Source organism: Saccopteryx bilineata, chromosome 2, assembly GCF_036850765.1.
Source record: "Saccopteryx bilineata isolate mSacBil1 chromosome 2, mSacBil1_pri_phased_curated, whole genome shotgun sequence".
Lineage (NCBI taxonomy): Eukaryota > Metazoa > Chordata > Mammalia > Chiroptera > Emballonuridae > Saccopteryx > Saccopteryx bilineata.
Window position 1 is genome coordinate 353,475,925 of NC_089491.1, and position 16,632 is coordinate 353,492,556.

The following is a 16,632-nucleotide window of genomic DNA, read 5'->3' on the forward strand; positions in this document are numbered from 1 at the left end:
CTCTGAAGAAGTTCTTCTAGCTGATGAGCCCCTGGCCTCAGGGAGGAAGACTGAGAGACTCCTCCCTTGGGGCTGACTGCCCCCCCCCCGAAAGTGGCTAAGTCCTTTGAATAGGCTCGCAGGGACCCACACTTTAAATGTCCATGTTGCAAGCCTCTCTCCCTTCCTCCTGTGGAATCTAACCCAGTGGGGCAGGATATCCAGCACCTGAACTGGCTGACTGTGATGCTCCACCCTGTCTAATGTGCATGAGTCGCTGTGCCAGTGTTGACCACAGAGAGCAGAACTTGCCTCAGCTGGGCCCAATGTCCCATGAGCCCTCCCTTAGGACAAACCACCAGCAAGAGTTGTTATGTTCTTAACTGATGCTCTCCACGGCTGGCCACTGGATATGCTGGCCCTGGGCCTCCCTGGAGGGAACCCAGCGCAGACCAGTGGGAGACAGTGCCTGTGACTGGCCTTCAGCAACCTTCTTAGAGCTACAAGCAAGTCACAGTTTGTGGCTGCCTCTGCTGGGCCAAGCCTCATACCTCTCTGGCTTTTACCCACACTGGGCCTGGGGGAAGGTCCACAGAAACCCAAGGTTCTCTGAGCCCTGCTTCCTGCAGCCTCTGTCTGCTGGCTGCTTGTTGGGCTTGGCCACTGAAATAAAATTTCTGGCAGAGTCTAGAGGCAGAGGCAATTCAGCGATCAGGTATAGTGGTGGGTGTGGCTCGGCCCCAGGTGTCAGTCTGTTCATACTTTTTTCACAGACCTCAGTAGGGTGTGGCCCTGGGAATCTGCTGGGCATGGCCTCTGAGACTCAGAGATGTGATCTGCCCACAGTCCGGACAGTTTCTACTAAGTCTCCTGCAAGGCGGAAGCACCAGTCATAGACTTGGGAGAGTGTGGGGGAAAGTTCCAGCCTCAATGCCAGAAAACCAGGCAGTTGCTTTCCCCCAGGCTGATGCCTCAGGAGGGGACTGCTTCACCCAAGAAAGATGGCAACTGCAGTATTGGAGAATGACTCAGTACAGGTGGCCGTCCCCTATGGTGTCTCTCTCTGGGCCTCCAACTTCACTCTCTCCTCACACAACTCTAGTCCTTTCAGCTCTCCCCCACTGGAGCCCCGGGTAAGTGGCTGTGAAGATTTTCTGTGCTGGCCCTTTAAGATGGAGCCTGCATCTCTAAAAGCTACATCTCTTTCTCATAGACAAAAACCTCAGCTTTTTTCACCACCAGATATTATGTGGGTACCTCTTCCAGGCTCTGGGGGTCTAGGGCTCAGGCCCCTCCCCTCTCAGGGCAGGTGTCCCCTCAGTGAGAGTCCCTCCAGACCCTCTACTACCGCTCGCTCCTGGGAGTGAGGCAGCCCTTTCCACGTCTCCACCCTTCCTACCAGTTTCATTGTGGCTGCTTCTGTGATCCTTGGTTATAGATTCCTCTTCATTTAATCCAAAGTTGGTTTTTCAAGATGATTGTTCTTAAGTTATAATCCAGTTTGGTCCTGGGAGGTGACAGTTGGAACATGCCTACTCCAACAACATCTTGGAATCCTCATAAGATTACTTATTTTCATTCATTTATATTATTGTAAACTCATGCTTTTCTATTTTATTCAGTGAATTATAATCTGTTACTGTCATGATTTATTTTTATTTTAAATTTAAATTGTCCCATTTTAATGGAAGCCCCTTCAAGCTGGCTGTGTCCTTTTGAGATGTCCCCAATTAGTCTTTGAGTACTTTTTTACCTTCTGGCACAACAAAGGTGTTCCAGGCTCATTTTATACATTCTCTATTCCACCTCTGGAATCAGTCTTTCTACGAGGAACCATGATTCTTTTTAGATGATTGTGGTATTTAGGAACCAATATCTGGGTGCTAGGGTTTTCATTGTTACTGAGTGTCATTGTTTCTAGGCTCTTCCAACATACAGAATTAGGAAGTGTGTATAATACACAGGACATGACCACTTTTAACATCTCAGAATATCTTCTTTTAGTCTTTGAGTTCCCTTTTCGTATGTTCTTGTTTTTTTTTTTATGTAAATAAAATTATAGTCCACTGTTACGAATTTTTCTTTAAACATTTTGTGTTATGAGCATTATGACATTAAAATCATTTAAAGATTTGTAATGACTATAAAATTTTAAATATTATTTAACCATTCATTAATTATCAGACATTTAAATTGTTTTAAGTATCATTGTAAATAATGCTGCAGTAAACATTTTGATTTTATTTTTTTTTATTTATTTATTTAAATTTATTGATTGATTTTAGAGAGAGAGAAAGGGGGAGAAATAGACAGACAGAAACATCGATCTGTTTCTATATGTGCTCTTCTGACCAGGGACCAAATTGGCAACCCCTGCGAATCGGGAAGATGCTCCAACCAACTGAGCTATCCAGCCAGGGGGTAGACATTTTTAAACATAGGTCTTTATCAAGTGAACTGATTGGTTATAATGTGGCACATGTGAGTTTTGCCAGCTTTATGTCGTAAACTACATTTAGCATTTTTATTTGCATATATTTAGTTTGCTACTATGAGATTCTTCCTCTTACCTTTGCCTGAAAAGTAGTAAACCTCCAAGTTTAGGTGAGCACAGTTATTAACTTTTGGTTTGTTTTGTTCAGTGCTTTGAGTATAAAAACACTTATCAGTAGTTCTGAGTATGTTTATACCCAGAACTTTGTGACCTTATATTTTCTCTTGTGCTTTTTGCAAATGAGTGCCTACGTATGGCTATTATTTTCCCGTTCATTTCTAGATTAGTTTGTTTTTTAAAACAGACTAAAATGAGTGCATCCTTAGATGGCATGAGAAAATTGTATCAACAAGGAAGAAAAACTAGATGCTTAAATCTAAACCCAGTCCATTCAAGTAACATGATTATCCCAGGCTAAAGTAAAACCTGGTTTAAATATTGGTGGCATCTTTTGTAAACAATACTACGAGATTATTTAGAAATCAACCTTTGGCCCTGGCTGGTTGGCTCAGTGGTAGAGTGTCGGCCTGGCGTGCAGGAGTCCCGGGCTCGATTCCGGGCCAGGGCACACAGGAGAAGCGCCCATCTGCTTCTCCACCCCTCCCCCTCTACTTCCTCTCTGTCTCTCTCTTCCCCTCCCGCAGCCAAGGCTCCTTTGGAGCATAGTTGGCCGGGTGCTGAGGATGGCTTTGTGGCCTCTGCTTCAGGCGCTAGAATGGCTCTGGTTGCAACAGAGCGACGCCCCAGATGGGCAGAGCATCGCCCCCTGGTGGGCATGCCGGGTGGATCCCGGTCGGGCATATGCAGGAGTCTGTCTGACTGCCTCCTGTTTCCAACTTCAGAAAAATACAAAAAAAACCCCAAGAGATCAACCTTTTGTCATTCTTAGTTGGCATTTTTCTTTAATCACCTAATAGTACCCTAGGGCAGGCGTCCCCAAACTACGCTACGCCCCCCGCCCCGTGGGCCGCATGCTGCCCCCTGAGGCCATTTATCCGCAGCACTTCCGGAACAGGCACCTCTTTCATTGGTGGTCAGTGAGAGGAGCACTGTATATGGCGCCCTCCAGCGGTCTGAGGGACAGTGAACTGGCCCCCTGTGTAAAAAGTTTGGGAATCCTGCCCTAGGGGCACTTAGTTTTCCAGAATCATATTTATTCACTCATAATGTTTGAGGCTCTAGAACAGTGGTAGTCAACCTAGTTCCTACCGCCCCCTAGTGGGCGTTCCAGCTTTCATGGTGGGTGGTAGCGGAGCAACCAAAGTATAAATAAAAAGATAGATTTAACTATAGTAAGTTGTTTCATAAAGATTTATTCTGCCAAACTTAACAAAAATCCGACATAAAGTACTTGGCAGGTAACTATTATTATATGCTTTAACTTGCTGTAACTCTGCTTTATATTTTTTATAAAGTAAAGTTACTTCCCTACTTTATAAATCACCATTACTGTGGAACTAACCGGTGGACGGTTAGAAAATTTTACTACTAACAGATACAAAAGCAAGCGATAGGTATTAGAAGGTTGACTACCCTGCTCTAGTATATGCTAGACACACAGATTATTTGAAAATGACTGTATTATCTAGGGTTATGTTGGGTTTGGTCTACAAGAGCCATAAAGCCTGTCTACAGAGGCATAAGGAAATGGGAGTTTCTTTTTCTGACAGAATAATTCTAGGGAAAGCAGACAGTAATTGGCAATGGTTTTCCCCTCTCAGTGATGTCAGGACCAGCCTTTCTTGGGCTCTCCCTTATGGTCCCAGGACAGCGGCTGAAGCTTTAGCCATCAAGCATGAATTCAGGCGGGAATAAGGAGCGGGAAGTGGTTGTGTCAGTCATATCTGATTTCTTTTGTCAGAAAAGTAAATAAATCCCTTCTAACAAACTTGTTGTATCTGATTGGTCAGAACTCTGTTACATTGCCACTTCAGGTAGAGCAGGCAAGGGGGGAAGGATTGCGAATGTGTTTGTTAGGTAACAGCCTTTGTGGCATTCAGTGGGAAAAAGGCTATATCCCTTGTGGACGTCACAGTTGCTAATTATCAATATTCAGCAAGGGAGTTAATAAGACCTTCCTCCCTCCCTTCCTCCCTCCCTTCCTCTCTCCCTCCTTCCTTCCTTCCCTTCCCTTCCCTCCCTTCCCTTCCCTTCTTTTCTTCCTTTCCTTTCTTTCTTTTTTCCTTCCCTTTCTTGATTTTACAGAGAGGGGTGGGGAGAGAGAAGTATCAACTCATAGTTGCTTCACTTTAGTTGTTCATTGCTTGCTTGTTGTGTGTGCCTTGACCAGGCAAGCCCAGGGCCTTGAGCCGGCCACCTCAGCCATTTAGGTTGATGCTCTTTACACTGCGCCACCACAGGTCAGGCAGACACATTTTACTTTTGAACTGGAATTGAAACTGGAATATATAGCTTTTGTTAGGAGTAGAGCTCTTTAGTCTTCAACCCGTGGTATTAAAAATTTTTAGTGGAGAAAGAAGTACTAACCTTTTTTAGTATAAGATTTTTATTTATTGATTTTAAAGAGAGGAAATTGAGAGAGAGAGAGGCAGGGAGGGAGGGAAGGAAGAAGGGAGAAAGAGGGAAAGGAGAGGGGGTGAGGAGCATCAACTCATAGTTGCTTCTTGTGTGTGCCTTGACTGGGAAAGCCTGGGGTTTTGAACTGGCGACCTCAGTGTTCCAGATTGACGGTTTATCCTCTGTGCCACCTCAGGTTAGGCAAGAAGTATTATCTTTAAAAAGATCTTGAAGAAGGTAGTGGCACTTTCACTATTTCCCCTGTGGTGTGGTCATGTGGTCTGTGAAGTATTATCTGTTTAGTTAATTTCTTACTGGTACAGTCTCTTCTCATGCTAGGAATTTTTCTCTTCAAGCAATATTTTTTTTAATCTTTTAAATGCGAAACGGCTCAGTTTACACTCCTGTGTTACCGACTTTCCCTATGGCAGCTTTTCTTTCTAGATGAAGTTGGGGTACTGTTTTTGTTTTAAGTGCCTTTATGTACCTTTAGGTCTCCTTTGTTAGTAGAAGTCTCATATAACCCCTGGTACTTTATATGTGCTGGTCCAGTAGATCTTTGCTCCATTACAAGGAGACTTTTGCAGGCCTGATGCACATTCCCAGTATTGAGAGAAAAAAGAAATCCCACTTAGCCCATGTACCACGTGTTTACATGTGAGGGAGGATATTACCAGGAGCCTAAAAATGATTGCTGGCTTTGCTAAACCCTCGGGTACCCTTGGCACGTCCCAGCTCGGCTCCTGGAACAGCTCTGGTTTTTCCTTCAGAGTCATCTTTGCTAAGGTGCCAGAATAACATGTGCTATTGTAGAGACAGTTACCAGTAGGCTAAGGAAGAGAAAAGATTTGCTGTCTCATTGGTACAGAGTCCCTCTAAGCACGTTGTTAGCACCAAGAGCAGGTCATGTGTACAGGATGGCAGCTTATCAAGGACATCTCACAAGCAGCTTACTTTACATGGTGTGGGCCCAGGAGTGCTGTTGGACTCGGGGAAGATGAAGTACAAATTCAGGTAATCTCTCATCATAGTTCTAACAAAGAAACTATGAAGAAGTTGGAGGTTGTGGGGGGAAAATCACCTGTTTTTGGTCTGCTTTTGAAAGCCTCTGAGGCTGACTTGTGAAGATAATTCTTTCTTTTTTTGTTGTCTCGATAGAGGTCAGATAGTAAAATGCTAGTGTGACAGTAGGAAAAGCAAATTCCGAGCAAGACCTCTGAGACAGGTCATGATGGGTTCCTCAAACTGGGCCACTGCCTCAGATTGGGGAAGAGGAAGCCACGTGAGCTGCTTGCTCTGTTGGCACGATGGCCTTGCTGTCAGCATGGAACAGGTCTAAGTAGTGACCATCAGCCTGTTGTAGACCAGGGTACTTGTTAACCTTGCATAACTGCTGCTTCAGAGGCAGTCCTCATTCTGGTACCATCCCTTAAAGGTGCAGGTGATTTTATTTGCCTAAGAACCTCCCCCCCTTTTTTTAAAGTGAGAGAGGGGAGGCAGAGATAGACTTTCGCATGCACCCCAACCAGGATCTACCTGGCAAGCCCACTAAGAGGGTGATGCTCTGCCCATCTGGGGTCCTTGCTCCATTAAAACCGAAGCCATTTTTTTTAGTCCATGGAGACACTCTCAGCGCCTGGGCCAACTTGCTCCATTTGAGCCCTGGCTGCAGGAGGGGAAGAGAAGAGAGAGAGAGAGAGAGAGAGAGAGAGAGAGAAGCGAGAGGGGGAGGGTGGAGGAGCAGATGGTTGTGTCTCCTGTGTGCCCTGGCTGGGAATCGAACCCCGGACTTCCACACGCTGGGTCGACACTCGACTGCTGAACCAAACGACCAGGGCGAAGCTTTTTTTTCTTACTACAAAAATGGTAGCAATATTAACATTTTATAAGTACTACACTCCTTAAAAAAACTCTTTTTTTTTTTAAGACTTCATTAATTTTAGAGAAAGGAGAGAGAGAGAGAAGAGGAGGGGAGAACCAGGAAGCATCAACTTGTAGTTGCATCTTGTATGTGCCTTGACCGGGCAAACCCGGGGTTTCTAACCGATAACCTCAACATTCTAGGTTGTGGCTTTATCCACTGCGCCACCAGAGGTCAAAGAAATTCTCAATTGAAGAGCCAGAATTTCCATTTTGGCCCTCTTCCAGTTCTCCCTCCAAGCAGAAAACACTTCTCCATTCTTTTTTTTTTTTTTTTTTTTTTTTTAAAGCTTCTATTTTTTTTAATTAATTAATTAATTTATTTATTCATTTTTAGAGAGGAGAGAGAGGCACAGAAAGAGAAGGGGGGAGGAGCTGGAAGCATCAACTCCCATATGTGCCTTGACCAGGCAAGCCCAGGGTTTTGAACCGGCGACCTCAGCACTTCCAGGTCGACACTTTATCCACTGCGCCACCACAGGTCAGGCTCTCCATTCTTTTTATAAAGCTACTGGCATTAAAAAACAAAAACAAAAACAACCAAAAAACCAGAGAGGATCCTTTAATAACTACTGAGCACCAAATACATTATTGTTTTACATGTGGAGTTTTAGAAAAGAAATGTGCAAAAGTAATCTAGGCTTGTAAAGTGCTTTGTCAGTATCACTGCCACGCTGTTCTCGGGATGCCATGGTATAATGGAATCTGTATAGGCGATTTATCTTTGGCTTGCCATTTTTGTGTATGGGTCTGTACCCTAAATGTGGGGACATTCTACTATACTGATGACATGTTTTCCCCCCTACCCAGAGGTTGCTCAGACCATTTTTGATTCCCCCTTGCCAACTTTACCCCTTTGTGTAATAATAAAAATAGTCTCTGAGTCATGCTGAAATATTCTGGGGTAGTTTGCTCAGCATTGGAGAGCACATCAGCCAATAACCCCAGAAATACCCTCCACAGACTATTTTTTGTTGGTTAAAAACTTGCAAGCAAGAATGGTTAAGATGCAGATGTTTTTCTCTGAAGCTTCTTATCTCCTTAAAAGACACAGGTTATTCTGACAGGTGAAACAAGTCTGGGCAAATATGCAACATTGATCTAATCGGTATGAACGAGAGCAATATTTTCACTGGTGCTGCCTCTTACTAGCGTCATTAAAGGCTCCCATTACTCTTTTATTAGAGGCTCCCTCTCTTCCTTATCAGATTACAGAATGAACATAACTCATGGCAGTGATTTGATCTCTTGTTAAAGAGGATTACAGCTTTGCATTAACTCGGATTGACACAGTTTATAATTCGCTTGTCGATGCTCAGGCAGGCAGCATCACATGTTTGACCCCCCAGCAGGGCTTAGGGGAAGGAACCCCCATATATCATCATTAAAGATGGCGTCCAGCACAGAGATAGGAGGCATGGGGCCTTCTTCCTCAGTAATGTCAGACAGGACAAAAGAAACATTCTCAAGTTCAAACCTGAGGCTTGGGCCAGGGTTCTAAAACTGGTTTGAAAAGAAAAAAACACTATTATTTCTTCTATTTTTCCTGATTTCGCTGCCGCGCAATCTTACACAATTCTAGAGAATTTGCATTCTCAAATTGAAGCCTTGGTTCCAAGCAGGATATACAGTAATAAAAGCACATCTTCTAGAAAGAGATTGTAAATGCTGAACAGATAAATCTTTCCTCAAAATGGGGCTTCTTGACTATAGTTCTCATTTCTGCAATCAAATGTCCATCATTTCTTCAGAGGATTATGAATCCTTTTTATTCCCCCAAGGATATTTCACAGTCTTTAAAGTGAGTATAAATGTTTCTCATAAGGACTTACTATTTTTAAGTTTTTGTATTTTATTATTATTGACTTTAAAAATATAATATCTTATAACTATTGTATTGATGACAACTAAGTAACTTGCTAGTGGGTAGGCAATAGCCAAATGTCTTTCTCATTTATTTAGATTAGGCATTCATGCATCTCAGTACACTTCCTACAGCGATCACAGAGCTAACACTAGATTGGTGAGATGTGTAGACCATTTTTGTTTTTAAGTGCATTCATTCTTTGCTCTGATCCACCCCAAGTCTGCCACCCTATTTCTGACTGGTAATGAAATGACATAGAATAATGTCATATTCTACTTATTGAGCATTTACTATACGCCGCATACTGCACTAAGCCCTTCACATACAGTTTCATTTCAGTCCTTACAAGAAACCACTAAGGTGTTTTACATTCTCTGAATGTTATAAGAATACTGAAGCATAAAGCAAATAAATAATTTACCCAAGTTAAACTGCAAGTAAGAGCGTGCTGGTAGTGTATATGCACTTAAAACTGTGGCCCCTGCCCCCTACCACTGTTTCTAACAAGCATTTAGAAGCATTTGGAAGTGATGTTCCTGTGAAACACTGCCTTATTCCCACCCCATGCATACACACAGAGCCTATCTCTCAGCTGAACACTTGTTTGGGGAAAAGAAAACAAACAACTTGTTTGGATTAAAATGATTTTTCCTTTTCCTTTTCTCTTCTAATAGAGATAGATGTTTTCTATATAGGAAGGTTTTGCCTCTGGAGTCATTTATGTTTTACTGTGAATCACTGAATTTCCAGACGTGTGCTTATGGTCATTGTAAGGCCAGGGACTGCTGCCATGGCCATACAGGTTCACATTGGATCCAGGCAGATGGTAAAAGAATGCTGCAGCCCAAAAATGGTGGGCCATTCCATTTATTAGGGTCTTGTAAGGGTGGGCAAGCAAACAGGCAGGGAAGACTGCTTCCCTCTCACTCAGGGCTCCCAAAGCCCCGACTCATCTCTGGATCCTCCCGGACCCACAGGCCCCCACCAGCCTCAGTGCGCTCTCTCTCTCTCTCTCTCTCTCTCTCTCTCCCCCTCTCCATTTTCCCTCCCCCTCTCTCTGCTCTCTCTGTATATTTATTAATCTTTTGTATTTCTATTTTTATCCTTTACCCATTTTTCTCTTTGATTTTTAGTTTTTCTTTGCAATTTGTATGAATTCTATTATGGTTATATACTATAGTTCATATTTCTGTAGATTTTCCCTATTTTGCTTGCCTGTATATGGTTTTTACTGGTCATATACAACTTTTTTATATATAATCAAATATGTAAAACCTTTTTCTTTTGGATATTTTTCATAGCTTTAATACTTAGGCAATGTCCTGTATCCCAGGATCAGTTATTCACCTATAGTTTCTCTAAGTTTTGTCTGATTTCTTTTCTTTTTTTATTTTTTTTAAGAGACAGAGAGAGGGATAGATAGGGACAGACAGACAGGAATGGAGAGAGATGAGAAGAATCAATCATCAGTTTTTCTTTGCGACACCTTAGTTGTTCATTGATTGCTTTCTCATATGTGCCTTGACCATGGGCCTTCAGCAGATCTAGTAACCCCTTGCTGAAGCCTGGGACCTTGGGTCCAAGCTGGTGAGCCTTGCTCTAACCAGATGAGCCCGTGCTCAAGCTGGCAACCTCGGGGTCTCGAACCTGGGTCTTCCGCATCCCAGTCCGATGCTCTATCCACTGCGCCACCGCCTGGTCAGGCTCTATGACATATTTTTGAGTCCAGATTTTTCTTTATTTCCCACATAGACTGTTGCACTAACAGCTTCTTAACCAACAGCCTGATCTAATCAGTTATGTGCAACATTGCTGCATTAAACCTTCCTAAAATATCACTCACAGCAGGCTACCTTTCATTATCTGTAGGATAAAAACCATATTCTTGAACCTGCCACTCAAGGCCTGCAGTGAAATGTCTCGTTGCAGCATTTCTCCCTTCATCACCTGTTTGGGATGCATACCCTTTGTGCAATCCCTGGAACATACTCCATGCTCCTCCCCTTGTGTCTCAGTTCTCCTCACTTAATCCGAGCTTCCCTACCCCTGCCCCACCTCAGTCTCTTCTGTTGCCATGTTCAGAGTACTTGGCCAACATAGCCTTTCCAGGGAGGCTTTTAGGATTCCCAACCCCAGCTGAGTGGAGGGCTTTTTCTTCCTTGAACCCCTATTTTATTTGTTCCTCTCTAACAGCATGTTTTACAGTTCACAAAAGCACCCACTAGTTTATCAAAAAAAAGTATTGAAGGTCTTTTCCCAATTGCTGTCAGCTTTCATAAGCTAGGACTGATTCAGGATCCATGAGCTTGTGGTGCGCCCTGGTCCTCAGGCCCTAAGTGTCCCTGAGGATGTTCTCTTCCTGTGCCTCAGTTCCCTGCTTTATAAATTGGAAGTAGTCCTTCCTGCTAATCATATTCTTGAGAATGGAATGTGCTTTTTAATTTTTTGTTTCTGAGAAGGAGTGTTTTAAATTAATCTGTATGGATAATGATTTAAATAAAATATATGTATTCACCTATATATGTATATATTGCATTATGCCCCTGCAAATGCAACACAGACTTACCCAGTTTCTGTAAACCTAAAACTTGCTGGCTGTAGCTCTTCTGTCTGAAATGTGTTTAAAGCTTATGAGACTGTTCACAATTTGCTAGTAAGATTATTTTTGCAAACACTTCTGTGAAATGGATGAACAATAGTGTGTTGCCTCTTTTACTGAGATCTCTCCAAATCATCTGGCTCCTGTGATACACTCGCCTCAGCTCCTGTAGCACTTTGTACATGTCCACATTAGATGCAGCACACCACCAGGTTGTGTCCTAGTAATTTCTGGGCAGTGTCTTCACACTAGGATATCGCACTACTTGAGGGCTGGCTTCCCATTTTCTTCATTTATGTCTATCTTGGAAAAACCCCAGAAATGAAGAGTCCAGATTGGGGACTTTACATTCCCAACTGTTTAGAGAGTATTTGAGGTCATTTTTACTTAGTATGAACCCTGGGGAAAGATCTTTCATGAATACTCTTGTGTTTCTATCACTTCTAGGAGTGTATACTATAAACTTTATATTATACCATAGGTTTTCTCTTGTCTGTTTTGGCTATGATATCTATACTGGGTTTGGTTTCTGGGGTGGTCCTCCTACAAATTATTGGTTACTATGGAAACACAGAGGCTATAGACAGGCCTCTTTTGGTCAGTTTTTTGGACTGTTGTCAGGGTTTGTTTGGTTTAATAAGAAAACAGTTCCAGAATAGATTCTCTATGTCCATTAACAAGGCATAATAGTCCCTGGTTACCTTTTGTTATTTTTAGTATTGGTATTAAGTGTCAAACGAAAAAAGGATATTTAGATAAAGGGCATTGCCTCATTGTATTTTGAGTTCCAGGTGCTGGGCAGCCAGCATTTGTAAGGGGAAGCTATTACTAACTACCCTGGAAATAAGGTCTTGAATGAGCCATAACCACACCTTGGGTTTTATCCATTGTCTCCCTCTGGGGAGCACAACACTTTATAAACATTAACTCTTTTACCCTCTGGGCACCTTCACTTAAAGGTAAAGAAGACTGAAGGCCCTTTCTTCTCCAATATAGATGAGGAAACATCAGCCGGGGAGAGGGAAATTACTTGATCAGAGGCAGTTGTGGCCCAGGGTGTGTTTGGAGCCCCAGCAGTGGAGCTGGACAGCACATTGGCCACTGACACCCAGGAGACCCCGCTCCGCTTGGTTCCCCTAGTCCCCCTTTCAGCTTCTCAGAGTGGGTGGGGGTTGGGCCTTTTGTCTCGTGTGGAATGTGAAATGCTGCAAAGACGAGCAATTGTTCTTCAATGCTTTGTGCTCCTTTATAAGAAAGAAGAAATCAATACACATTTTCTCCTACATGCACTTGGCAGCATTCCGCCTCCTCGTCCTCCTCTAGGTCCTGCAGGGGAGGCGCAGCTCTGCAGCAAAACAGACTCACCAGCGTTCAGGGGCAGGAATGCAAACTACTCATTTTGCCCTGAGCAGTCAAGCTTCTAAAGCCAGTCACATAACTGGCTGAGGTCATCAAATTGCTGACTTCAGTGAGGAGTTGGTGAACTGAGTGGGGGGCAGATAGCCGGGTCACTGAATCTTGGATGGTACTCCCTGGGGAAGTTCACCTAGCAGGTGTCTGAGACACATTTCCCCTTTTCCCTGATTTCTCTGATTCATAAAGAAATCTATGAATCAGATTTCTCTCTGATTCATAGAGGCGAGGAGGAAGTTCTTTCTTTGAAGAGTACTGTTAAAAAACCACAAAGATTGACAAAGGGCATCAAATTGCACTTTATTAATTTAAGTACATTAAACTGTCTAAACAAGAGCCCTATTGGATTTTATTAATCAGAAAAACATGGTATTAATACCTGTAACTCTTTTTATAGTTTCTTGCCATTAAAGAGTTAAGTGTGAGACACGAATAATAAAGAATTTGCTGCCATTATTAACAGAAATGATAGTTTAGTGACATACTGGCCTTGCAGAGCCAGGGGGAAGGAGTCAGTGTGTAGGTGAGGAGAGGGGAAACCTGGCTGTGGGCGGCCTTCACACAGAGATGGGAGCAGGGAGTGTGGAGGGCTTCCTGGGGAGGATGCCGGGAGAGATGGGGGCTGGCGGAGAGGAGAAGAGAACCTAGGCGAAGGTCTGTGCTCCTGGCCAGGATGCAGATAAGAAGACACAGGGAGGAGGAGGGCTCAAAACCAGTGCCTCCCAGGGAGCAGCATGTGGGACAGTTGGCTGGTCGGCAGTTAGAAGTGCTTGCTGCGAGATCCCGCGGTCCCGCCAGCCGAGCCTGTGATGTGGCATTGGCAGAGCTGCTTTCCTTGTGGGTGTTTGCTGGGCACTGCTTCTTTAATGTTTGGATCAGTGCTGGGTCTTTAAGTAAAATAAGTCCAACTTATTACCGGAAGTAATAGAATGCCTGCTGGAACCTCGAGGGTCGACAATAAACACCATCACTAATTTCCATGTGTTTTGACCCCCTAAAAGTAAAAGTTACCCTGGAGCTGAAAGATGCATCATTGGCGTCGGCCCCCCAACCCTCAAGCCCTGGGTGATTGGGCAGCAGTCTTGCTACGGATACAAATGTAACTCGAGTGTCAGTCTCACCTCCATGCTGCTGGAGGAAGTGATTCACGTCCAAGCAGTGAAGCATCCCCTGGCTTTTAACAGGAGCTGTTAGAGGGGCTGCTGTTTGAACAAGGAGCTTCATCTTCCTGAAGCCAGCAGTCACAAAACCGTAAACACAACCCCAGCCAACTCTATTGCCAGGATTGTGGTGGCTTGATGTTAATATTAAACATCTCCAGCAAGGCAGAGAGCTCTGCCGCTCAGCTACAGAATAAAAATAAATAAAAGTAAAGAGAAAAACCCTGCTAAAAGCGGTGAGATGATTTGTCGTCTTTCCTTTGTGAGGCCATTTGTCTTCTCTTGCATCAGATCTGTTATAAAACAGTCAAACTGTGAAAGTGGAAATCATCCCAGGAAGGTGGAATATTAATGTGCATGAGAGGAGGTGATGTCCCTTTTGTCTAAAGAGTGTACCACCACCCCCATCCGTTTTATTTGCAAGTCTTCCGAGGTAAATTATTTTTCGTTCAAAGAATTTGAAAGTCTTTAAGATATTAGTAAGGATGGTGGAAGTTTCAGGTATTTTTCTTCCTTTGTTCAGGTGGAGTGAATCTGTAACTGACATGGCCATCAGGAGGGAGCCTGAGTGAAGGGAAAACCTTACAAATTTACCTCCTTCCCTCCTCACCTCTCTACCCCTCTTCCCTCTCTGTCTCTTCCCATCTTTTCAGATCCTTTGTTTGGGGCCTGAACCTGCTTCTTTGAACATGTATAAATCTTCAGTGTCTGATCTTTAGGAGACAGGCCAGAGGCCACATGTCACCATCTGTAATTTAAAGCCATGGGGCTAAAAGCATTTGCAGAGGTTTGAAGGACCTGGTTCTGACCTGACCAAAAGAGCGAATTGGAATAGACCTTCTGGAGTCTCCTTCAAGCACTGGGGAGGATGGTGATGGGAGCAGACACACTAGGTAATTTATGGGCGCAGTTTGCTGGGAGCCGGGTAGGCTGCGGGTTCTGCTCAGATGTGTGTTGTGTACCGCCACCTTGTGGCAGCTTTGGAAAGCTGCGGTTTCACTGTTTTGGAGCTTCTGAAGAGTTTAGCCAGTGTCTGATTGGAGATTTGCTTGTATGGATTTAGGTAATTAGCAATAGACAGGAGTTCGCTGAGTCACTGTTACTTTGCTAACTTGATCCTGTTAAGGAATAAGCCCTCAATAAGGGAGAGTTGCTTTCTTTTCATCTCATTTCTTTGTTTTGTTTGTTTGTTTTTGGTGAAATTGTGATGAGATTTCAAAGAAAGAAGCCTGTAATCCACTTTTAGTTGCTGGGAAAGGTTGTGAAGAGAGTGAGGGAAAGTTAAGTGCTGACCTTTCAGCTGCATTCAGGAATCCTTAGTTTTATACTCTCATAATTTATGTATATCACTCTCACTAAATGACACTACTTCCCCATAAGAGCTGTGTCTCTCTTTCCTCGGACTGCCTTCCTTACAATCAAGTCTTCCCGAGAGACAGAGTTCCAATGTGTGTCCCTGGTCCCATCACTGCGACCTGTGTAGGTTTACCGTCGACTGCGTGGCCCCCAAGGAGCACAGGGTGGTTGCTTGCCATTGGAATCAATATATTTCTCCTCTTAGGTCATATAAACATTTCACAAACGCCTTCCTCTCACCTGTAGAGTCACTGATGCAGCAGAGAATGGATTGGGGCAGAGGAAGCGGGAGGAATGAAAGGCTTTGTCTCTAATGTTTTGGGGAGCAGACCACAGAGCATTCAGATGGTTGGGGTTAGGGTTGGGAGGATCCCTTCATTTGGTGTCATTAGCAGGAGCCCAGTGAAAAGATCTCTTTTTCAGTTGCTGTGTGGAATGCTGAGCATGCTGGTAGACAGATCAGAGGGAGGGGAAGCTCTGCGAAGGCAGGAGAAGTGTGTGTGGAGCACACGGGGCAGTAGGGTCTTGCTCTGAGCTCACCCAGCTACGGGCGTGTCAGGATTGGCGCAGAGGGCACAGGGGCCTCACCGTCTGTCCTTTGACAAACCGAGGGCTCCAAAGAGGGTGGTGAGAGAACTCCAACTCTGTCTTGGCAGGAATGAGTAAACTTTTTCTTTTTTTTTTTTTACCTAGAGAAGAACAGATTTAGTTAGGGAAAGATATTAAGTACTAGTTGAAATGCTGGTTCTGGTTCTGGAGGGACAAGGGCCATGTCACAGAATGGCAGAGCTGAGGTCAGCATGAGAAATAATGTTCACGTGTCTCCTTAAGGAGACTCCTCAAGGTGTGCGTTGTCCCAGACCGAATTGCTGGATAGAGTCACCTTCCCAACTCAGCTCTGCTCTGTCATTCATAAGCCCTAGGTAAGAGAAACGAGCTCACATCCTGCCTTTGTAATCCTCCACACAATCTAACGAAGTTCAAATAGGCATTTAAATATATTTATGAATTTATTATGCCTTTGTGTTATACTTGGAGGTCAGAGACCACACACATCTCGTGCATGTACATAGCACTGCTAAATAAACTGTTTCAGAACACAGCTTGTAAAGAATGCACACATCTGCAACATCACCAATGATTTTTTTTTTTTTAGTGAGAGACAGGAAGGAGAGATGAGAAGCATCAACTCTTAGAGTTGAGGCACTTTAGTTGTTCAATGATTGCTTCTAATACGTGCCTAGATGTTGGGGGGGGGGGCTCAAGCCAAGCCATGACCCCTTGCTCAAGCCAGTGACCTTGGGATCATGTTGATGATCCAGCGACC

General features: G+C 43.9%; 1 protein-coding gene across 3 annotated transcripts in view; it reads left to right on the top strand.

Annotated features, from left to right (window-relative positions):
• AATF (apoptosis antagonizing transcription factor) overlaps positions 1-16,632 on the top strand; it is a 187,217-nt gene that overhangs the window by 113,655 nt on the left and 56,930 nt on the right. Inside the window, exon 12 of one of the 3 annotated variants that reach the window (XR_010729484.1) lies at positions 7,248-7,391. The exons of the other annotated variants lie outside the window; for them this stretch is intronic. The gene's annotated coding sequence lies outside the window, so the exon portion shown is untranslated. The remainder of the gene's footprint in view (positions 1-7,247; positions 7,392-16,632) is intronic. 3 annotated transcript variants of the gene reach the window in all.